Source organism: Dermacentor variabilis, chromosome 1, assembly GCF_050947875.1.
Source record: "Dermacentor variabilis isolate Ectoservices chromosome 1, ASM5094787v1, whole genome shotgun sequence".
Classification (NCBI taxonomy): domain Eukaryota; kingdom Metazoa; phylum Arthropoda; class Arachnida; order Ixodida; family Ixodidae; genus Dermacentor; species Dermacentor variabilis.
In genome coordinates, this window is record NC_134568.1 from 243,937,490 (window position 1) to 243,962,964 (window position 25,475).

The following is a 25,475-nucleotide window of genomic DNA, read 5'->3' on the forward strand; positions in this document are numbered from 1 at the left end:
TTTTAGACTGGCTACATGTTGAGAGCTATGGCACATAAGCAAGTATGGGCCTCATTATATTTAGTACAGTTTCCTTTGTAAAAGAGCACAACTTGATAAAGCTCACTATACCAAAATATATGCACGCGCATACACTAGTGTTCTTGTTTTTTTCTCTGAAATTCGCATTGTGATTTTATTGCCAAAAAAGAGGTAGTTGCGGCTCGGTGCTTTTTGTTACTGTTTGCATGCTAAAAGAGCACTGCACTGCTCTTAGTAGCGTATTTATCTCTGTTGAAACAAAACCTGAGTGCCAAGCAGTATTCAAGCGAAGGAAAGTTATTAAAGTATCTGATTGTTTACCTCAATTACTAAAGTTTGTCCAGTTTTTAATACGCTATGTTATTTCGAACCTTATACTACCTTGTGAAGTAGCTTTTTCGCACGAAACTTTTTGTAGGATTTCCGGAATATATAATATAACATCACCATATTCCCTAAGTTTATTCGGTGCGATCTAATCGTTACCGTCGCGGTTCACGAATGCTGCATCTGATCGGCGTATGTAGAATACACAATCTATCCTAGATACGCGAGTGCCCATACGTTATTAGGGCGGAGAAAGTGCACAGGTGAATGCAAGTCCAAAAAAAAAAAAACTAATATACGCGCTGCATCTTACGCCACGCGCTAAAAAAGGGCAGCGCCTTTTTCTTCACAATCTAATCCAGTCAGCTGTTTCGATGCACTTTGTTTGCGATTAGGCGGAAAAGCGGTGCACAAGCGATGCAAAAGCGCCCACGGTCGATCGACGATACGCTAGGCATGTCGCCTGCAAAAACGGAGTGCGGCTTCGCCGCATAGACTTGGTTGCTTCTCAGGCAAGATGGCAGCCCTACGCGCAACTCTGCTACCTACGGTAGCATATACAGTAACTCTATTAGATAGTCTTGACAAACGCCCTCTGTCGGAGGATAAGGTCCTGGGACACTGGCCGAGACTGTCCTCAGCACAGAAGGCTCTGATGAAAGCGTTGCTGCACTTCTTGCGGAGAACTGGTCTTAGAGACAGGCTTTAAAGTGCCCCTCACCAGGCCCCATAACAAATTTTGGTTATACGCTGGAAGTTGTTACGTGTCCTCTAGCGAGCGTTCCGCCGCAAAAATATTTCAAACCGGCTCATTAACAGCCAAGATAAAAATATTTCAGTGCCGCGAACCCATGATGTCAGCAGGCGGGCTCCACTGCCACGCAAGACGCTCTCTCTACTCGCCCCGTCTAGCCTTCGCAAGCGAAATTCCTTCCCTGCGTTCTGCCATACCAGACTTCGAAGATCGCCTGACACATACGTCAAAGGCCCGGCCTTCATTTCTTTTTCTCCTCGCCTTTTTTTTTTCGGCACTACGCACTTCAGCTGAAGGCATCGCGCGCGACCTGTTGTCCCGTTCGCGCAGCGCACGATTTTGCGCGCTGTGCACAAGGAAATATGACTGGCGGTATAATTCAGTGCTACACGAATACTGAGACAAAACAAACGGATCGCAAAGCATGATCACGCGCTGGAGCACGCTAGAAAATGGCATAGTTTCGGTAACTATGCACGTGACCGCACGACCGTGGGAACAAGCAGACGAAGTGAACGTACATCTCTCTTGCTTCGGTGCTAAGTAAAACAAAAAAAAAAAAAACGCGCAGACATCCCGTTTGTGCGTTTTATTATTTCTCTAAACTTCAATTCGTCAATTCAAGCAACAGATCGCACAGATAACAGATGTTGTCTTGATTAATTATCGAAGGCACGTGTCACCGCGAGCGACGTCACACTACGGACTCGAGTACGTAGGCGCAGGGATGCGAGGACGTCGTCGTCCGGCTTGGATCGCGGCGGCCGCGAGGAGAAGGAAAAACGGTGTTCGGTGTGAAATGTCAGATCTTTGCGCGGTGGGTAGGGATGTAATACTTTGCAGACACGATCGTTATCGCTCAACTTATGATCTGCGCTTGTCAGCTCAAAATGGCCAGACCTGGTGAGGGGCCCTTTAAGCAGCGCCGTATTCTCCTTTTATTTGCCCCCTTTCATTCTTGCTTTTCTTTCCTTTTTTTTGTAACACCTCTTTTCTATAATCTTTTATTCCCATTGCCGCCTTTCCGCAGCAAAGGGTAGCAAGCCGGTCTGAGAACTTGCTAACCTCCCTGTCTTTCCGTCTATTGCTGCTTCCTCCTCCTTCTGCCTGGCAATGGTATCTTGGCTTTCAGCCAAAATCTTGATTTCTCGGAAATACGGAACGCACATGCAAGCTTCACAATGCGCAAGCAAATGCGCATTCCCTTTATTTCTATTTGAAAACTCATTTCCCCTTGCACGATCGTTTACACAGCGTCCAGTTTGCGCTACATATGACTTTCCATAAGACAGCGGAATCTTGTAGACAACGCTAACCACGCATTTCACATAGCCCCGAACGTGCTTCTTATTGCCGAAGGTTCGGGGATATAACAATTAAAATAACATGTATGAACATGAATGGAACCCTGCATCGTGCAGGAAGTCCAGTAAGGCTCTGTAATTGCAATCATCTTCACTCTACTTTCTGAAGTCAGCATGCCGGTCACTGCGGAGGCCAGACCATCCGAGCAAGGGTTCCCAGATATGCGGTGTGCCTGGGCAAGTCCACAACAGGTGGTACAAATCGGCGTATTGGGCCAGGGACGTACAGTTGGGGCAGGTGGCATCGTCCTTGTTGAAGCCCTTCCACTTGTAGGTGACAGCAGGGGTGAGGCCTGTCCCCCGCCTATATCTTTCTCTGGGAAACTTCCTCCACCCTTGCGAGTTTGCAGGGGAGGGAGTAGGCACACGCGGGAATAAGAGCACGTGCGTCGCGTCAAGTGAATCTTTTTTGGGGCCAGAAAAGATGGCAAATAAGTCTGGCACAAGAGGTGTCGGTGGATGCCTGTTCTTCCTTTTTATCATGTGCTTTCCTATCTGCCATGGCATCGAAAGAATCAGAGCTGTGCCCTCGTACCCAACACACGTGAACATTGAAAAGGTGAGTTATTGTGACGCTTATGTATCTTGTGACAAAGCAATATAGCTTTGCTGACTCGCTTTCGCTGTTTCATGGCACTCAATGAATCGGTGTATATGTGTACTTGGGTGAGGTCTCATAATAATGAGGCTACCTCAGTGGCATCGTGTATGACCTGGAGTTCAGGTAGATTAGAATCACCGACATCCGTCATTTATTCTTCATTTTCTTTCACAGACAAATGCGTAGGGCTGAGCTATGGCGTGCGTCTACCGTCATGTGCATTAGCAGCATGTGTGTACAAAACACATTGGTCCAAGGGAGAATCGATGTGCAGCAGTACCTTGCGCTTAGGCTTCTTGCAGCCGGGCCGTTTGTTATTCGTAATAAGTAAACAGCTGAGAAATGTTTCGATCTGACGATGGCCCTGGGCAGACGTTATGTACATCACGTGGTTCGCTAACTTTGTTCGTAATGAAAGACTAAAAAAGCTGTGTCGTTCAATTAATCCGATTCGAATCCAGGTGTCACTAAGCACTACATGGAACTATCTTTATCGGACAAAGCCACCTTGGAAATCTTCTCCTCTGTGTGCAGCATAGTTTGCTGCTATAGCCGAGGTATTGGTCGCTTATGCCTTAAAATTAAATTTACTTACATATTATCATAAAAGAAAAAGAAAAGGTGCCAAAGAAGGGTATTACTCAGAAAACACCATAAAAAGCCTAATTAAGGGGTTTTTATGTCTGAAAGCAACATTCTGGCCAGGAGAGACGCGGTAATGGAAGGCAGTGGATTATTTTCATACCTGATTTTCTTTAGCGCGTACCCGAAGCTGGGTACATCGGCGTTATTGCACGCCGCCTCCATTGAATTGCGGCCGTGAACACCGGGAGTCGAACCAGCCACCTCATGCTCAGGAATAGTCACTGAGATAACACGACATGTCAGTCCACAGATGACCCGCGCCAGCAGCTTATGTAGCCGAGCGGTCTATGCGTTCCACGACACGACGCGCCAGTCGCCGCAATTCCTGAGGCCGCACGCTGCATGTAAACCCGGTGGGAACAGCTTCGTGCTCACACTTCCAGTCGGCGACTTTGGATTAATTAGAGCCCGCAGAGCTCAAAGTTCTGAGTTAAGTTAAGGAGCTGCTATGATGGCAATTTGAATATCCCATGTATCGGCCACTTTAATAATCGCGCCACGGATGCGTCTACCCGATTTCAAAGTGCCACCTCACCAGCAGGAGTATTGCATATTTGCATGCAAACGCCAATATGCGCTAATACAGTTGAGCGCAAGTCCGAGCTAATCAGAAAGAAGTGTTCATCGCGATAAACAGCCGCTATATAATGCTTGAAATAAGCCATAGTCGAAGCGCGATCTCGAGGACCAATAGACTGTTGCCAAATGCTATTATATCGTATAGCTGCTGCTTTTACTTGGCATCAAGCAAAGAATACAAGAAAATGTACACTAACCTTCCCAAATAAATCAGCACTATGCTGGAGCAAGGCAACCGTACACGGAGAGGTCGTCATCAGTGTTCAGCATGTGGCGTGCGTGCGTTGAGAGCTACAAACATCAGATCCACTGAGTGGGGGCTGACAGCCAATCTTCTGCAACTGAGGCTGTCTTCTTAACTGAACATTTTCGAAGGCACTCTTTGGACCACTCTCGACGCCCCACTGAAGCCACGGGCGTTCTAACAATGCAGTCGACAACTATGCGACGCGAAAACAACGTTGATAGGATGTGTGTCATTCCCTTCGTCACATCCGTTTGCCTTAACAAATCAAGCTCAGTAAAAGCGATACCCCGATACGATCCACTCAGAGTAATGCAATCGGTTGAACGCTGTACACAAAAGCGATTGCCCAGGTTCATTCATGCGTAGGCTTCCTTATTTATTTAGTGATGGTACAATTCTCGCTTATCTTTCAATTCAATCGTGACCTCATTAAACGCATCAAGAACAAATCCATATCTATTTTCAAGCGCATCGTTTGCCCTTCCGGCGACCATAGTCCATGGCAGTCCCCTTAAATATACCTCAGCTCGCACCTCTGACATCAAGACGGGTTAGGTCAGACCCTTCATTCATCTTTGAGGTGGTCCATAGCACTGTACATTGACCAAAGCTTCTTGATAACAATTTTCCGTGCCGCAGAAGTATACTAGGCAGCAGAATGCTATGTTGGGCTAGTTGGTTTGTGCTTGAAATGTGTTTGTGGCGCAAGGAAAACTAAACGGAAAGAAAAAGGGACAGAAAGAGCGCCCCTTTCTGTCCCTTTTTTCCGTTTAGTTTTCCTTGCGCCAGAAACACGTTTTTTACTAGGAAGCATTCCTCATTTTCTGCGTCATTTTTACAGCATTCACTGTCTTATGACTCGACTAAAGAAAAGTAATAAGTATTCTGCCTGTATTGACATATTTCAGAGTTCATTCCATGTATTTTGTATATCTCTAGATCATCACATTGTATGATTCACTCCCTTTTACGGCCGACTCCTCTTTTTTTTTTTCCCTGTCTTTTTCTCTGCCTCACATTTTCTTTCTTTCTTTTTTTGTCACCACATTTGTCTTCTCTGCACATTGTGTCTTGCGTATTACTTCTTACGTGCACCAGTATTGAATTGTGCGGTTTCACGTGCCAAAACCGCGATTTGATTATGAGGCACGCCACAGTGGGGGACTCCGGATTAGTTTTGACCACCAGGAGGTTTTTAACGCGCTCTCAATGCACGGGACACGGGCGTTTTTGCATTTCGCCCCCATCGAACGCGCACCACTATGAAGGCTCCGTAGCCGTTCCTGATCACTATAATGAATAGTTGATTGATTGATTGATTGATTGATTGATTGATTGATTGATTGATTGATTGATTGATTGATTGATTGATTGATTGATTGATTGATTGATTGATTGATTGATTGATTGATTGATTGATTGATTGACCAAAAAAGCCGTGACCCTATCCTCCAGCTGTCCAAAAAACGTATGTTAAAATATGGCCTATTAGAAGTAAAGAAAGGCTGGTTAGTTCTAATTTTAATGTACTGGATGAGCTAAAGATTTCGCAGTGCCGCTTGAAGGGCGAAGCATTGACAGCGATATCAAAGTTCATCGTTGCTTTTGACCTCCTCGAACGGTGTTCTAACTACACGCAGGCGCGACATGTTGGAGTGACGCAGAACGCAGGGCAGTTCCTGGTGGGCAGAAAGAACAGTGCCCTGGCAGCATACCAGGCGTCTCACGACGCTGCCCTGATGAGCATCACTAGTGGAGTTTCCGACATCGCTTCTCAATCTCATGGTGCACGAGATGGGGCCGACAGGAAACCACCGGCGTTGGTCGATGCCCAGTGTAATACATAACGTTAACTTGACGTTTACTGCTCAGAACAGAGCATCATACACACAGCAGCTCAGCAGCAACGCTAGTGCGCTTATAGCGTGCGTGCGCACAACGCTCCTGCCAGCAGCGGAAGGTATAACGCTGGCCCTTGCTCTGCCGCCAAGGCTATTGAGCGCCGTGTTGGCGGCGCGTCCACTTCGCTGCGTCATCTTTGCTGCCAAACACACTCCGCGTCTCTGGAGGCTCTCAACCCGCTGCGCACGAGCCGCGCATGCGCAGTCAGCGATACAGCACGACAACGCCAGTGGCGGCGCCGAGGGCATGAATATGCGCCTCGAGCGTGCGTATAATTGATATTGCAAAAAGAAAACTTCCCTGTTAAAAATTTTATCAGTCTCTGTAAGGAAACCTACATTTACATTCTCAACATGTTAACCCTTTGAAAAAATTGACCGCCCTTTCACTACTCTGAAAAGGGGTGCAAGCGAAGCTCGGAATTAGCGGCTCTTCGTTGTCGTAACGCCTCGGCTTCGCACACCCTCACGGTGAGGTCGGCACGTCGACGACGAGTCGGTTCTTCGGCAGAACGCATGACACGCGGCCCGCTGCCGTTCCTTCAACGCAGCCTGCTCTTCGGCAGAACTAACCAAACGTGGTCTCCATATTTGACTGCCGGGCTTAACGGGAAACGGCGGGCGCGAGGAGAAAAAATTAAGCGAACACGTGATCACACCCTTTCCCTCCTCCGGAGGGAAAGTGTGCGACTGTCTACTTCTTCATGCATATAAAATCCCACTTTAAAGGTCGCGTGTGATGAACTATTTTATTTTTAAAAGCCAGATTCACTCTAGAATTTTGTTTACCGTTGATCGAACGTCACTAAACGTAGCGCTTATAGATAACCTTTTCTCTGAACCTATGTACCGAAAGCCATATCTGTCTCTATTTGGTCAAGATGTTCTTTGCCGTGTCCGTAGAATGTGGATTACGCCAGCAGCGAAAATATCTTTCTTTGACCTGCACACATGCACCCTGCCAGTTAAAACGTGGCTTCAGGAAGAAGGGTAATTTGTACCCTGGAATACAATTTGTATTCTTTTTTCAATCAACCTGAGACAATAGAACATTGCTTTACACTTTGTCGTGACGCATCACATTTTTGGGACATTTTTACAAAGAACTATCCAAAGAGCCCTTCCTCTCACATCTTATGGTATCCGGTTCCTTCCTTTCAAAAAGACAGCTAGTAATACACCATATGATTTGCTCATGTTATTAGGACTTCATTCATTATGGAGAAGTCGAATGATCGACAGACATGCAGAGTCACCTCGCTCGACGAAGTGTATCTTTCGAGAAGAGACTGCTCAAGTGCGTAGTGTGGTTGCTACCTTTGATCCGGTACATGAACGGATTTCGCGTCTGGACGCTTGTGTTTGTTTTCCCGAATTTTGGACTTTCATTGAACTGCGTACCATGCGTGCATTTGTTTCTCACGTTGGTTCAAATGTATCGTAACAATATTGGTTTTACACTACTCATAATTATATGCAACAAAGAAAAAAATGACAGTGGCTGAATCGGTTAGCATGGTGGTCTCGCAACCCGTAGGTGGGTGGTTCGAATCCGCAGTCCGACAAGCAATTTTTATTTTCGCGCGGTTAGGGTTTTTTCGTACGGCAACACCGACGCCGACTCGAGCGAGGCAATAAAAGCTTCGCTAGAAAAGGAAGACGAGCTGAGCTCGTCAAGCGCGTGATTGCATAAAAGGCGAACGAAGAGCTTTGTGTTTTTCATGCAGGCCTGAAGGCGGTTCGAACTCCTGTATTGCTTCGAACTTCTCCCACAAGGCGCGCCTTTATTTTGTGCGTGTCATAAATAACCTCAGATGGTGTAAGGAGCTGTTGTAAAGTGAAGCTGTGAGCACAGACTCACCTAAGTGCAGTGAAGCCCATCTTCGTTACAATTTAATATTTGTATTCGTAGTAAATTTCACCTTATTGACATAAAATTTTTGCATAGTGTTGCTTCACATGATGATCAGAATCATTTGCACCTAAAATTGGGAGCACAGACTCAGCTGTATGCAGCAAAGCCCGCCTCTGTTACTGGGTAAAAAAAAAAAAGGAATGTTTCCTAGTAAAATGTCCTTTACTGACAGAACTTGTTCGCAGTGTCTTGCTTTATATGATTTTATATGGCCTTGTATTATATGAGATTCATGTGCACACGAAAAAAATATCCCTCTTCTTGGCAAGCTTTATATTTCATCCTGCTTTTACCGTCTTTAAAGGATTAGTATATGCAGAGAGAATAACGCTTGGAAATACATGACTTGTCCTGAATTTAGAGAACTCCTTTGGCCTAATCCACAAACCTTCCAGCTTCGACAGCGCAAGACAAAGCCGAAAATTACACACCAGCAAATTTCATTGCATACCTCGCTTAAACCATAAGGCAATATATATATATATATATATATATATATATATATATATATATATATACGCAGGAAAGAGACGACGAACTTTTTGGGAGACTTCTTTTTCTTACTTAACGTTTTCGGCTGGTGGACCAGCCTTCGTCAGAGTACAGTAAGAAAAAGAAGTCTCCCAAAAAGTTCGTCGTCTCTTTCCTGCGTATTTTACGTCGGGTCCTGCGTGCTGAACTTTGAAGAAAACCCATATATATATATATATATATATATATATATATATATATATATAATCTTTTTTTTTCAGCCTCTAATGTTCTGCGCACGGACACGAAATATGTTCGCACTACTAGTTCGGAAATCTTCGCTTTACAATCATCGTGCAAAGTTTTTGAGCAGCTAGCCTTTATTTTATTATGCCATTAGTTTTGTCGTTACGACCAGCTTTCACATCGGGCCTCTTAAGGAAGCAAACATCCGCAATATGGCAAGTAGCAGCACACTAAGTAAAGACTGATCCTTTGTTCTATGACTATATTTTGCACGGAGAAGCTGACTTCGGAATTCACTGACGTTTGTGAACGGCGTACTCTTGTGAAGTTGCCCAGCCTCGATGATGTGAGCACGAAACGTTCTTCTATGCTTCACGTAGCGTCGTCTACGGTTTATTGCAAATAATAGTATAAATAAAGAGACTAAGCAGGGTGCACGTCAGCAGAGACTGGCAGGACTTCATTGAGCCATTTAAAAATAATGATAAAAAAGGAGACACGAAACACGGTGTACCCTCTCACCTGCTGCACTACGTGAGAGCAAGCCTAATGAGCACTCGTATAAGAGGTTTGTGAGCGTAGCTGTAATGCTAATAGGCAGCCGCAGCCTTAACAGTAACTACTCAGTGTAACTTAAGATAAACAGTGCAGCGTTTGAACCTGACAAATCAATACATTACCAACCACGCGAGCGCATCAGAGCGAAACAGCGCGCGGGATGAAACAGGAAAACGTGAACGCCGGCAGTACCACCGCGGATTCAGGGCACGTGTTCCTGAGAAACAGGATCGCCTTATCGGCGCCATCTAAACGTGCATGCAGAGAAGACAAAAATCTCCTTAGTTTGATCAAACTGGTCGTGCCGACGGATACAAGCAACTGCTCCAGTCTCAACCGTATAACTGATGCCGAAGATGACTGGCCGCCTTTATTACCCCTTAAACTCGGTCTTTTTGCCCCGAGCTACTTTATTCGCTCCTGGTTTTCGTACCGTTGGTGTCCCTTGGTAGTTAAATTAAACCCGCCGCAGCCGACAAGGCGCTGTCCGGTAGCAAGAACGGAATAGGCAAACAAGCGTGGTTTGTTTTGTTCGGAATTTCCGCGCGCTTAAACGCAGCGGGAAGGCCGAACGGAAACGGCGAGTGCTCGTCAAAGAGGGCGAGCGGGCCGCAGACGGGCGACAAAAGCAGTCCGAGGAAAGCACAGCTCTAGGAATGAGCAGTTCCTCAACGGCCTGCATGCCAAGTCGTGCGTGCAACGCGGCGTGAGCAACTGGTGTACACGCATCCCGTAAGGCAGGTCCGCTTCATATAAGCACCGATACTGATCGACGAGTCGGCTATGCATCTTGTGCCCGTGTCTGCATTATATACTGCAGTAGCACCTAATGCCCTCTGTTTATTTCACCCTTCCCCGTCTTTCATCGCACCCATCCCTCTCCCATGTGTAGGGTAGCAAGCCGGTTACGCTAAACTGGTTAACCTCCCTGCCTTTCCTTCTCTACTTTTTCCTTCCTTCCTTCCTTCCTTCACCGCCTTTGACCACGTCGTAGCAAAATCCATCGCGTCACTAAAAAAGAAGCAAGATTCCCACCATTCCCCAAATCAAGCCATCACTGAAGACAATGTGCGTTTGCTTTTTCCTTACTATAAACTGATCCAGTCCTTCGCGTCCGAAATTTCTTTCCCGCCGAAAGTTTCGATCGTCATTAAAACAGCCGGAACAGAAAGTGGCTCGCAATATGTTGCGCCTTGTATTATACAGCAGAAAATACTGAGATAAACAATCGTAGAAAACGTTTAGTAAGTTAAAAAAGAACAAAAAAAAAACTCGGCTCTTCCGAAATATAAGCGCCCATGTATAATATTGCAACTTCTTCCTTTTCACAAAGAGATTAATTTATACTACTGACTGCTTAAGCCAAAGACGCTAAACAGAGGGACACATGTAACGCAATATCATGATTGTTCATCGTTCCGAATAAACGAGACTAGTGAGGTGACAGTGCATGGTAGACTAGGGACTGAGCAAAAGATTCTTTCAGAACATCAGAAACAATGTCGAAATCTTTGTTGTTGCTTCTGGTGCTGCTGGGCTGCTCGTTGATGTCATTATTTATTAAACATTAAACAAGTTGAAATTGTTGTGCTTCCTATTAGGATGGCGCATTGGGTTTCCCATCATTAGTTTACAGTGTACTCCGGTACTCACTAGTCTATCCACTTAACAAATTTCCTGTATAGTAAACTTGACAATAAGTACCATGGGCCAACAGCCAAAAAAAAAAGAGGATCATAAAAATTAAGAATGCTATCATGCATACCAATGAAAGAAAGGATTTATAGAAAGGCAGACAAGTTAACCAGAGGTAGTTCTGGTTGGCTACCATGCACCGGGGAAAGGTGGTGCGGGGATAGAACGAGAAAGAGAAGACCATAAACGATGCAAAGCTTCGAGTAAGAAGTCATTTGCATGTGACGCAAAGCTACACAGGCACGACGTCTTGGCTCCCATACGTTCACAATCCCGTTGGGCTTCTTGTATAGTTGTCGTCTTTAGTCGGTGTCCCTATTTACCCTCGACTATGATGCATCAATTCCTGCCGCAGTAGTATAGACACGTTTCTCAAAGTATGTCATGTAGAGCCGTACACCTTAGGAATTGAGCAGCGCAGGTATAAACTTCTGCGCTGAGTTACTCTGGGGGCGCTGGGCTGGAACTTTCTTTTCTCATATAAGGACGCCACCGAAAGCACTCTGGAAGCGCAGGCCTAGGATTGCCGTTCTAATAGTGCACACCAAGGAAAGCAAGCTGGAAGCAGGGTAAGTTATTTCGGATTTAATTTCTTTTTCTATTCTTTCTTTCTTTTGCAAAATTTACCGCACTATTTCCTTAAACTTACGCGAAATTGATTTTTCAGTTTCCATGGGCGATTCCATTTTGCTTGCGAAATCTTCGTTTTTTTTTTTCGTTTTTGCAGTGACTATATAAAAACGAAAACGTGCCAGCTGTATTTCGCGTAACTCATGTAAGGAGTATACCCCTTGTCTTGTACATAACCTCTATATAGATTTTCCTGTTTTCTTCCTTCTGGTGCAACAATTTATAATATATTATCAGTCAGTATAGCACGTTATGAGTCTCATAGAGAAAGAGATTGAGAGAGAAACGAGGAAAGGCAGGAATGCAGGAAAAGCGGAGTAGACGCGCTGCTATCACGAAATAAACGCAGCTATGGCGGGTCACGAACGATTGTGAACGTATGCCATCCTAAATGCGCGCGCATGCAGCTCTGCGTGTAGGTTGGTGGGTACGTGGGTGGGGATGCTTGCACGAATTAATCGAGCATGCTTCGCCCCCCCCCCCCACCGCGAACACACGCACACATGCACGCGCGCGCGTTTAGGCTCGCATATGTTCATAATCGTCTTGTGTTTCTTGTATGGTAGTCGGTGTCCATAGTAACCTTTGGCCATAATGCGTCCAGAGCCGAAACGATTGAAAAGCCCTTGAGCCCACTAGGAGCGGTTGCAAGCAGCAGGCTTACGGCTACTCCATTTCACTTGAGACGAAAATTAAAGTACTTGTTAAATCTAAAATAATATAGCTCGCCTGGCAAGGAAAAGCCCGCCTAAAATAAATGTGCTATTTCGCCGAAAGAAGAAAGATAATAAAAGAAAATATCTTGGCCTTTCGAAGACTACGTTGAACACATGTCTGTACAATGTTTGTGCACAGCGATGGCAGTGGCTTCCATGCGTAAAATATGGCGAAGTGAGCGCGCGTAAATTTCAGGCATCTTGCATCGTTTCCGTTTCGTTACAGGATAGCGACAACAGCATGAATGCAAGCTCAAGCGGCGACACGAAAGGATAAATGAAGAAAGCCGTGATAGGACCCTTGCGATCTCTAGCGGTAATTTATCCAGGCGCCTTTAGCTTTTGTCGTGCTCGAGCTGACTTTTGACTGTTCAAGCTCGAATTACTACCTCGAAAAGAAAAAAAAGAGGAAAATTATTCGCTAACCTTGCTATGCTTCTCTGTTTCTAATCTCAGCACGCTCACACACTGCGGTCATAATGGTACACACAGACGGGAGGGGATGCGGAAAAGGAGGTTTGAGAGAAAGGAAACGGGAGAAGACTTGTGCGTCCTCCACAGTGCGCCGTGCTAGACTCTGAGCCGCTGACACAGGGGGCAGAGGGGTGATTATCACCTCGCTCTTCGGACGACGGCAACAAGAGCGGAGCACCTGCGCTCGGCAGGAATCCCAGCGCTGGCGGCAGGGCTCCGCGGCGCGCCCATTTAGCGCCGTTGCAGGGGCGCGCGCGCGTGCGCCAGGCACGTGGGCGCCCCAAACGAGCGCGCGCGCGAAAAGGAGGCGCGCCATCGTTCGTCTCCGGGCGGCATCATCGGCGATTGAGAGTGACGCAGGCCGCAAGAGCAGCAGCTGCCACGCAGACAACGGAAGCGAGAGGAAATGAAAGCGCCGGCTGAGGGCGGCTCGGAGACGCCAAGAAATTGCGAATTGCTCTGATTGCTGGCAATGAGCAGCTCAAGAGAGACGATTTCCTTAGCGATATCGTGCGCCTCTGGCCTTGGGGCCAATTAGGGGCGCAAAGCAAGCTTCGCTTTCATTTCGGCCCGTCGCTCCTCCTGCCGCCGGCGGCGGCGTCTGTGTGTGCGCGTGTGTATACGCCTCGCGAAATCCCTCCAGCACCCGAGCGCTCCTTTATGACGCGCTTCCTCAGAGCGCCGGCTCGTCGTACGGCTTCTCAAGTGGCGACACATTATGCGCCCACAGAAGGCGACTGCCGAACGGAAGGAGCCCCATGAGCGCCGCAGAGGGGCAAAGAAAGTAACGAGCCAAAATCTGGCTGACTGAAAAGGCGAGTGGCGCACAGAAGCAGAATATTTGTTTAAAAAAAAATTATGGGGTTTTACGTGCCAAAACCACTTTCTGATTATGAGGCACGCCGTAGTGGAGGACTCCGGAAATTTCGACCACCTGGGGTTCTTTAACGTGCACCTAAATCTAAGTACACGGGTGTTTTCGCATTTCGCCCCCATCGAAATGCGGCCGCCGTGGCCGGGATTTGATCCCGCGACCTCGTGCTCAGCAGCCCCAACACGAATATTTGTTTATCTTTGCTCGCGAGATGACGCGGATGACACAATCGGAGACGGACGATTTCATATTTTTTTTTTTTTTCCTCTTCCGTGACATATAGCGAGATAGACAGATCGGAAATGTGCGGACAACCAAAGCAGGGCCTGCGAATGCTCGCTAAGGCTTTAAAGATCCCTGCGCCGGCGTGTGCTCTGTCGCCAGAGAGGTTAAGCTATTTGCACTTTTTCCTCCGGCGCGGAATCGCGATCTTCAAATTCAGCGCGGAAACAGGAACACCAACGGTGTCAACGAAAAAAAAAAAAAAGAACAGTAGCCCACGCCGACAACTCAACAGTGCCAGAACGCTGAAAAGCCGCCTCAGCAGCCGGATATATTGATTTCGCTCGTTCCGTCCGCGCTGCTTTTTCTTATTGCACTATAGACGTCGCTTACTCGATCCTTCTCCCTGTTCACACAAATAGCACACTTTCCTTCTTTTGTGCCGCTCCGATGTTTGAACCACTGGACCCTTCCGTTTTCTCGTCCCCGCCAGTGCACTAGAAAAAAAAAAAATGCCGCCAGAAGTGTAGCCTCCTTCCATCGCTCGCACTTTTCTTTTAAAACAAAAGGAACGGCGGAATACAGCAGGACGATGGGGAAAAGAAATAACACGCACACACAGATCAAGAAAGACAGCAGCAAAGGTTAAAGCGCCGGGGAAGGAAGCGCTCAAATTTTGACGGTAGGCGGAGCAGAGCGCGGCGAGTGCATGTGCCGTCGTCGGTTCTCCCCTGTTCACTTGAGAGAGTCCGACCAATCCTGCATTCTAGAGTGCCAATGGCGTACATCTTTGGTTCCTTTCAGCTCTCATGCTCCGTACTTTCCCGTCCTCCGATCCTCTTTGGGATACCGCTTAGAGCTGCTGGCTAGCGGGAAAAATTAGTCATCGATCTTTTAATTTTTCTCGTGCCACCGCCCGCGCCCTCTTTCTCCCATTCCTCCCTTCTTCATTTCTCCTATTCTTCACATTCCACTCTCGTTCGCCTCGGTCTCTGGGCGCTTTGAGGACGCTCCTTTTTCGCCCCCTCGCCGTCTACGCTCATTGCTCCGCTTGATTTTCTGCGCCCACCACTCGCCGCTGCTGCCCCTTCCTTCTCGGCGCAGCAGCCGGCAATACAGCCCGAACGCCGGTCTCCCTTCACAAAAACCATACAGCCATCACCCACATGAGCGTACATATGCGACGCACGCACGGGCCCTACACATATATGTGCCCAATACGAAAAAGCCCGGCAGCCCACGCACACATACAAAGGACGAATGCGCAGAGACAGAAAAACCGAGGGCACAGGCATAAAACCAGAGCCCGCAGCGTCTCCCTTCTAATATACGGTCCCTATAGGCGCACCCTCCCCCTCCCACCCCATCCTACTTCTTCCTCCACCTCTTCTTCCACTCGCATCTCTATATACGCTTTTTTTATCACTCTCTCTCTCTCTTCTCTCGACTAAGTCGCGTAGCCCGCTTGTCGTTCTAGCACTAGATTATTCTTCGTGTGTTTATTTCGTCTCCACCCCTGCCAGCACGTGTTTTCTTCTTTTTGGGGCGAAAAATGTGGAAAATGGAGAGCCGCCTTTCTGCTCGTCTTTATGCGCTCATATATATTTTTTCCTTCCTTTTTCTCGAGCGTTTGTCGATGGCCGGGGACCGCGCGCCAGCCCCCGCCCGCGTCTCTCCACCGGCTAGCACGCAGACGGCCCGCTCTCCCTCATCCGCCGTGCTCTTTCTTCGCCACCGGTGACGTCATGCGGCCCCCGCCGCATCTTTCCCAATATTTCTCCTCCGGCGTCTCCTCCCGACAGACAAAAACAACAAAAGAAGCATTAATGTTTTCTTCCTGCCCAAGCGAGCAAAAAGAAGAAAAAAAGGGGCAGAAAGAAGAAGAAACGGGAGAACACGCGGCTCTCCTCGCAGCCGTAGAGGAAACGGGCTCCGCCGACCCGTCTGCCGGGTTCGAACATCGAGGAAAAGCCGCCACGTGTTTTTGTAAACACAGACCGTCACGTGGAAGGGAGAGGTCGCGCAGCTCGTAATTCCGTTAACTATGGTTCGTTAGCTAGCTTCGCAAAAACAGAAAAATCACAAAACGTTGAGGAAAAATAAAAGAAAAACAAAAGAAACGTAAGAGAGACAAAAGGCGGAACGGAAGAAAAATGGAATCACGATTGCTTTTCTTTTTAATGCGTATTATATTTGTCGCATTCCTACTCCTGCTTCTAGTGATAAACATTAGTTTCCTCAATGCCGTATTTAAAGGTGATAAACGGGCTAGCTGGTTGACCAAGTAGTGCACCGGATATTCAAGCGGTTAAAAAAGATGTTGCGTTATTATTTTTTTACTTTTTGAAGATATAGTGCATTCTATAATATAATTCAGATGCCATATAAGTACAGGCGGCGGCTGTACTGCCACTCCATGGCAGTGTATCGATATACTTCGAGACCACAGCTTCCTTGAGTGCTTTAGTACAGCTTTAACTGGGCAGTACGTTTTGTGTTGCCGCCTTAGTTGTAATGTATCGAAGCGGGAGAAAACATTAACACTCACTTTACTCGGAATCTTCTAAAACGAGTATCTCCTTCTGCTGGCATGACGGAACTGGGCCGAAGGAGCCGACGAAGATGCTTGTGAATGTAACAGAAGCAAATGACAGCTGTTGCAAAGAAGTGCATACATCTGACGCACGGTGAGCGAAAGTCGCACCGCGGACAACCGCTGCGGGGCTGCACCAACGCTCAGCAAAGGGCGGGCAAAGGCGGCGCCGAGGCGGAAAGCCCCCTGGGCGACATGTCGCGGTCAAACAGTCAATTTGGAGCCGCGAAACAGCTGCGTTTACGCCCATTGCCAGCGCGGCTGGGGAAAGGAGCACCATGCAGGGCGGCAATAACAGTTCCAGGAGCGGGCATCGCGGCCGGCCACACCGAGGCCGCGCACCCGGGAAGGAGAAATTCCCAAGCGGGGAAACGATCGAGACCAAACCGCCGCGGTCGGCGAACTCATAGCGTCGCAGATTGTCGCATCGCAAATACCAGGCGATGGCAGCACCCGCAGCTTGGCAGCAATTGGTGGTAGAGAGTGAGGGGCAAGGAGAGGGAGGCCGTACCAGAGCGGCATGCGGCAGCAACGCGAGACAAAAACAGAGCGGTCAGCTGCTGAGGCGCGCTCCGCCAAGACGGCACCGCGGTTCATGACAGCGTTTGCGACAGGGCCACCGAGTTCTCTACGACTGCACATGCAGTATCGGGCCAAGGCTCAAGTGAAACAAGCAAGACATATTTTTTGTTTTCATTCTTTCCTGCACGGCAGAACCTAGCGGCGCCCCCAGTAACAAATCTGCACAGTTCACGCAGCCAGCGACGCGGAATAATTTGGGGATAAGAATACCTTTGAAGAGCAAACAATTCGAATAGCAGAGAAGCGCGTCACACGCAATAGCAGGCGAAGGAAAGGGCACATTATTGTAGTCGGACAAATACACACCATGGCGCGCGGGTATGCGTGGTCGAGGGTCTTGCCACGCCACTAAGCGACATCCACTAGCTTCCCGACGGCATAACGCCTCTGTGCTTCAAGAGCCGCCTCTTATCGGCGTCCGCGTAAAGCCAGGCGTGGTCGTTGATAAGCGACGGCCGTCAGCGCACATGCACGTGTGTTCCGTGCAGTCGCAGTCAACATTTTTGCCTGTTAAAACCCGTCACTCGACTTCCTTGACGCCTTTACCCACTTCCAGTCAAGAGAGCATCAAGGCATCCGCTGCTGCACCCTTTCCTTTGGTTGAGAATGTGCAGCCGTCTTCACACTACCATTGCTCTCGCTGCAGCGCAGGGGATACAGCAGGCAAGCGCCAGCCTCGGTACGCTCTTCACTCAAATAACAAAAGGCTGTGAAGCGCATGCTCCGCTTGCTCGGTTGATCTATAGACACTCACGTAGCCGTCTCGCACGCGCGCGGGCTTTCTTCGGTTGCTAATTCACCCCCCCCCCCCACCCCACCTTTATTCTGCACAGCCACAACTGCAAGGGACAAAACCATTAGGGCAGGCTGATGAAACTGCGGAGCGCCTCGAGATCCAACGACGGCGGCGCCTGTGCCGTCTCCTGCAGGCCAGCGAGGAAGCTAAACAAAAGCGGTCTTTCACGCAGGCCGAGAGATTCGCATCGGAGCCTGGAAACGCGGCGTCGTTTAAACACGTGCCCACGTGAGATCCGCGACGAAAGAACGAGAATCGAGACGACGACGCATCCGAAGCAACGCTGGAAGAATACAATCTGGCGCCGCATCTTGCAACGCGCGCGGCTCCGCCATTTCCTTTCTGTCCTTGTGCGAGGTTTTCAGGCGCTTTCATTAGCCGCAACGCGCTCGCCCAGACTACCTATAATTTGGAAATCAGATTCGTGGAGCTCTTAATGGCCTTTCTTGAGCTCGCATAGCCTGGGCGACGGGAGATCAAAAGCCAAAAGAGAAGGCAGCCTCTAGCGACAAACTGAGAAAATAATAAGGACAAGGCGGCGATAAAAGGCGCATAAAAGAGGATGGCAGCAAAGCGCAGATAGCGTGCGCAGTCAACGCCATAACGGACCGAGGAAGTGAACGAGAGAGCCGAAACAAGAAAGCGAAGAGGAGGAAAAGCAGGCAGTGCCTGATAAAGTTGTTACGTCGCGCCAGCCATGTTGGGCGCCACACCGTCGTTCTCTCCTCGCTTGAGGGGACGTCAGGCGCGAACGCTCGCATGGCGCGCTTTTGCGCTTGTGTTCCCGTTAAGCTGCTTGCCCTTTGTAGCCGTCGAAACAGCCGCTTTTTTTTAAAACAAAGGATTGCATGAAAAACAACAATAACAAGCGATTACGCAATTCTGCGCTGTGATCAGTGTCAGAGAGAACTATTTCACTAGTGTGCGACGCAATACTCAGCTTAACGTGAAGAGACATTCCATTTATTTATATATCGCACTATGCGGTTCCTCTAAACGGCCACACAGCAATGCGCGTCCTACTGGAACAAGCGCAAAATATTTGCGGCAAATGTTATAGTTTGTAAAACAGCGCACATTCGCACTTCGTACTTCTTTAAATACATTTCTAGACGAGCTGCAGATTCTTGTTTGTACGGGTCAAGTGTTCTGATCCGCTAGATCAATAACACTACGCTGTTGTGGTCGCGACAGAGTGCAATTGCGCTCGTATTATTACTGCTACGAATATATATGAAAAAGCAGTGCCTTTATTAGTATTATTGTCATTGTCTTCATTGTAGCGCGTGATTCTTCCTTGTATTGTAAATATTGACAGTATATCCATTCCTGTAATGACCCTTCGGAGGTTAACAGTACCAGTACACAAACAAAAATATAATAATTGATACACGGGTATAGTTTACATGCGTAGTTTTTACATGCTTATTCATGGGTTACTCGTCCCGTTATTTGACTAAGGTGACGACAAACAATAAATGCGCAAATATAGTGCATCATCTGCGCTCTAGCAAGCAGACGTGAGCTACACAGGGAGACGAAAATCGGCTCCAGCAGAGGCAAAAAGAACCTTACAGAACGTGGAAATGTATGTATGCAAACAAGCGTGGGCCGTTAACATATACAATTGCTGCTTCTCACGAGTGGAAAATACGTCGTGAAAATTTGCACATGCTCTAAGGGGCTGCCACACAAAGCCAGAAAGAAAGCGTGGGAGGAAGACGATAGAGAACACAGAAAAACTGTGTTCTCTCAAATGAGTGCGCAACATGGTGAAAGGGCCATTGGTATGTATCACTTGACGCCCTCTGCCCAAGACGTCACCCCGCGCCGTCTGTACGCGCAGTTCTGTTTGCAGCGTCGGTATAAGAAAAAATGCGGAGGCTTGCTGGGCTGGTGGGAGGGCACTCAATGATTCAATAAAGAGCATACAAAATACATCACAGTAGAAGACAGATGTTAAGGACTTTACCCACTGCGAGTTTGCAAATGAATTTAAACCAGCAGTGGTGATTACAAAAGTGGCATTTCTGTACATATACCTGCAGAAACAGAAACCTTATTTTCTTTTGCTCGAGAAAAGACCTGTACCTTTTTTCTTCATTTTTATACTAATAATCCGGTCGGGATCGGCGGGAAACAATGCCTAACTCGCTCTTCATTTTTAGGACACCGGTCCGCCGTTCTATCTTCATCAGAATCACAGTGTCCGCTTCGACCCAGGAATATCGAGTTTGACAGTTGATAAGATGAAAAATACGCGCCTTTCAGGTTTACGCAGTGCACGGAATCGAAAGAAAGACAAGACGGCGTTCGTTTCTATCGTCACTGATCGTTATGCTTGTTTGCCTAAGCGTAATGCGCTGCCCACGCAAATACACTTTGGTACGCTCCCCGAACGCCGCGTAGAAGAATCTTGTCCTTTTAATTCTTGTAAGTCGACAGAATCAATCACGCACGGATAAGAAGCAATCGTAATCTTATCGGGCCTATAGACGTACATGCGCAATCACTGCAGCACAAGCTGTGCGAAATAATATAGAAAATTTGGCTCGAATTTCACTCTCACTAGCTACATGAGCAATTTCGCAGATCATTTTCACGTTATCAACTTTAGTAGCTCATACCTAAAACATCTGCGAAAAAGAAAAAGAATAAAGCAAGTACAATAGCTGAAAGGCGCAGCAACAGAAACAAAGCAAGATTCGCACGCGGAACCATTTCGTTAGGGACAGACGCCGGTATCGGAATTAATCTGAGAAGCCACCTTAGATTATGCCACGCAGCCATAAGAGCTAGTTTGCTTAATGAACATAACTATCGTGCACACACTTGCGAACGCCTCAGTAAAAGCGGAATACCAAAGTTGTGCTAAAGAACAATGTCGTGCTCGTGAATAATAGATGTCATAAGAAGAAGAAGATATTGTCGATACGACTACCGCACGCGGTAACGTTGCGACAAAAGCGACCGCAAGAAGAAAAAAAATTAGCAAGGAAAAAAGAAAAAGCGAAAAGCAAAGAAAAGTACACCCACGGAGCATATCAGCAGTTGTTGGCAAGAATGATCAGGTTCTTTGAAAGAAGCCGGGTCACGTGGTTAAAACAAGAACATCAAAGCCTTCCACTCCTTCTCGGTATGTCCCACTGAGCGGTCTAGTCCTTTGGAGTTTTCGAACTTAAGTTGCGAGCAGCAAGCCTATACGGCAAGACGCTGCAGCGTTCGATATGCGGCCCAGCAGGTTCACGGCATTTTGTACCCTCTATGACATTACGGTGAAACCCGGTGCTTAAACGTTTCCAAACGGAATGCGAGCATGTTCTTATTGGCGCCACGCTGAGTGGCCCAAGCCGGCGCACTCATGCAACTGGCACTCGCGGCCGTTAGACCCCGAATGTACACGTAACTGGGCTCACCGTGTGCGCAGAGAGGCCGCCGGCTGAGGACGGCGGAGTAGCCGTTCCGGAAAACTTGACGCCTCCTCGGCACTCCGAAGAAGTAGGCAAGAGAACGGGATCGCGGTGCTGCCTTAATTAGGCGAGCGGCAACTGCGCATCCCAGGCATCCGAGAACATGCAGGCCGGCTTAGTCTGAAACAAGCAACAAGAGCGGTAGAGCGCGATAAGCGTCCGAGTGGCAAAGCCTCGCATTAGGAAAAGAAAAAAAATAAATAGAAGGAACGAAAGAAAGAAAGAAAGAAAGGAAACGAGAAGATTGATAAGGGATTTAGAGGTGCTTTCGTCTGCCCGTCAATTTATCGGGCTCATTATCACAAAGGAAATGGCGATACCTAAGAGGCACTCAAGAAAAGCAGTAAATACAGACTCAAAGAAAAAAGTGACAAATGCCCCCTCTCCCCCCTCTCCCCTCCACGCGTGGTACGAGAAAAGTTCCAAGCTCTGGGGCTACAATCCCACAAGCCGCAGGCCGAGGCGTATTTAATTAGAGTGATTAGCACGACCGCGTTATCTATAAGCTTACGATAACGAAAAGAGGCACTGCGAGACGCAGAAGAGAAAATGTACAAGAAAAAAAGGCGAACGTAGCTGTCTTTAAGAGGGGCACGTCAGCCGCAAAGCTAGCGCACAGAGACGTCTACTCTGCAAGGAGCGCCGTTGTTGAAACACCGAATCCATGAGGAAAGCAGCCGAGATACCATTCGAATGCTGAATAAACAAAGGTCGTCTTGTAAGATAACCAGTAAGGTGGACTTGAGTCAAGTGGCACAAAGGGCTGGTTGGGCAGCCAATCTCAATGCTGCGCACTCAGAGTGCAGCTGCCCTGTCGGCTGCTTGTTGTAACCCTGGCGCGTCAGCGGCATTGCTGGACGCGTGTACAAAGGTTACGATGAATACAGCTGAAAATATAGCGGATTACGCATTAAACAATAACGATAAAATTTCTGCTGTCTCAGATGAAGGCATTTCAAAAATAACGTACTTAAGTTTACAATAAATGACAGGCTGCGTAAAATTTATTTGTCAGAATCATTGGCAATAGGAACCCCTAAATGAGATACTCAGCGGGCATTGCTGAGTTCCCTTACAAACGCTAATGAAATAAGAAAATAGAAGTAAAAGGTAATAAGAAAGTGAGTAAAGCATCATTGGTCTGCTGAACAAGCTTGCGGCAACCTCGGTTACGGCCAAATTCTAGCATAACCTTATAACCGTGATTGATGAGAAAGTGCTTGGTCAGAATTGGAAATGTTAGGCCTATGTGTTTGGTCTATTATATATACAGCAGACTTCTGTTAAGACGGGCTCGAAGGGGCCATGAAAATCTGTTCGTCTTATCAGAAGTTCGTCCTAACAAAATTGATTCACAACCCTAAATATCTACTATTCAATAAATGAAACATCATTACAACCAAAAGGATGATGAAAAAATAGACATATTCTGTATTTACATAGTGCAAAGTATTGCTTTATGGGCTCTTGTAAAAATTATTGAGTGATTGTTCCTTACCGGTGCTCTGCGAACCTGTCCGCTGTCACAAATCCTGACATTTCGCATAGCTTGACCAAAAACTTTTTAGTGCCTTGATGTTGAAAACAGAAAAAGATGTGCCAGAGTATTTAGGACACTATGAAAACTCATAGATGAAAACTCATATATCAACACCGCTGCTGCCGCGGCTCCTGGGCAGTTTCCTCGCCATGGTTATCGGCATGTAGAGAAGTCTCGAAGACTTCTCAATTTATTGTTTACACGGTGTCAACCCTGAAGGTTTCCCCGTCGCCGTCGACGGTGGCGTAGTTGTTCATGTCGACAGAAACGCCATTTGCTTCTCGTGTAGCCAGCTGAGTCGCCTCCTTCGAGACTATTGAAACTGTTCTCCCGCTGAACCAAATATAGCATGGCGTCAGTGGCGGCTTCGGTAGTTCGGCTTCAGAGAACTTGCTGTTCATGTTATATATATATATATATATATATATATATATATATATATATATATATATATATATATATATATATATATATATATATATATATATATATATATATATATGAAGCACTGAAATACATTATTTCCGGGCACACTTCAATTCGCGGGAATTGCACAAAGTCAGAACGCATAAGACCCCGCAAGTCTCCGTAAGTTCGAACGGAAGGCAGTTTGGTCGGCAGTCGTTTTGAATACGTAGCCTGCCTACAGCCTCTTAGCACGGATATTCTAAGACAACTGCTGAGTGGACGCACGCAGGCTGTGTGCTACAATAAAACGGAATAATTTCATGTTCTGCTTTGTGAGAGCGAATTGCGACGGCACCCCACACCGCTAAGCGCAATATGTGATAATTACGAAATAGATTCTGATTGTACATGCTTCAATTTCAATGTACTCTTAACGTTTTCCCGCAAAGGTGCCATAAGCAAGCTCCATAGAATCGCCCAAGACACCTATACAATCGAAGTGACCGGAGAAATAGGGAACGTTTGGTGAAGCACTTGGAGGATCTACAAAATAGGTACAAAACCCAAGGGCGGGAAACACGTAGCGTCCATGTTGTCTGGCCTTGGTTTCTTCGTATCCGTTTTATTTGCGCTACAATGGTTTAACCAAGTATCAAAATTAAATTAAATTCTGGAGTTTTACTAGCCACAACCACGATGTGATTGCGAGAGACGCCGTAGTGGGGGACTCGGGATTAATTTTTACCACAAGGGGTTCTTTAACTTGCACCCAACGCACGGTACACGGCCGGGTATTTTTTGCATTTCATCCTCATTGAAATGCGGCCGGCGCGGCCGGGTCTCGATCCCGCGTTCTCCGGCTTAACAGCACAACACCAAAACCATTACGCCAACACGGCTGGTTTTAACGAATTATCAACCAACTAGCCCAAGAACACGTTATTTTTAGGGAATGCTAGGGTGGCATTCTTCGAAGCCTTAGATGGAGACCAGGCTAAATTGTGATGCCAGTTGCTTACCGTGGCGCCTCACTTTCAAATGGAAGTAAAAAGTGAAGGAAAAGACGCACGCAACAACGGATATGACGCGTATAACACGTGGACAAGCCGAAAGCACGCATTTCTATTTATTCTGGAAAGGTCGTTCGGCTCGGATCCCGAGATGTAGCCAACGCATCTGTAAAAACCGCAAGAGGGCAGACGACTTGAACCAAGAAATATTTTTTAATTGTTATTTTCATGGTATCGTTCCTGAGCAAATGAAAAAGAAAATAAAATCCCCCCGAGGTCAGTTCCGATTTGTGCAGTAATTAGTTAATTTTTGTTTCTCGATTCGGTGCTGATCTGACACCTTGGTTCACAGTACCTGCTAACACATGAGTAAACAAGCAAGAAGTCAGTTCAACGAAATTGACTTGAAAATTACATTGGAAAAACAATTAATCTTTCTCTGTTTATTTTCGTTGCAGCGGGGGCCATTCGATGTACTGCATTAATATTATTATTATTATTATTATTATTATTATTATTATTATTATTATTATTATTATTATTATTATTATTATTATTATTATTAAGTGTGAATAAAAGAGAAAACAATAAGAGAATAAAAGACATGTGGCGATATGTGACGCACGCAAGCTACACAAAACGCCCACATACAACATCCGTAAGTAAGCGAAAAACACAGAGACGCTCCACAGAGCGGAGAGGTCGCATGGACCAGCGGAATGGTGCTCTTCTTTCGGCGCGGGCATTGTTTGAAACGGGAGGGAAAGGAAGTGTATGATAGGGCAGCTCGCTAATACCACTAGTGGGGAGAAAACGAAGACGCCGCAACTCAGCCA

At 47.0% G+C, this 25,475-nt stretch overlaps 1 protein-coding gene across 1 annotated transcript in view; it reads right to left on the minus strand.

Annotated features, from left to right (window-relative positions):
• Positions 1 to 25,475, minus strand: part of zfh2 (Zn finger homeodomain 2) — a 357,387-nt gene that overhangs the window by 255,730 nt on the left and 76,182 nt on the right. The window contains exon 2 of the mRNA XM_075672530.1: positions 21,628 to 21,801. The gene's annotated coding sequence lies outside the window, so the exon portion shown is untranslated. The remainder of the gene's footprint in view (positions 1 to 21,627; positions 21,802 to 25,475) is intronic.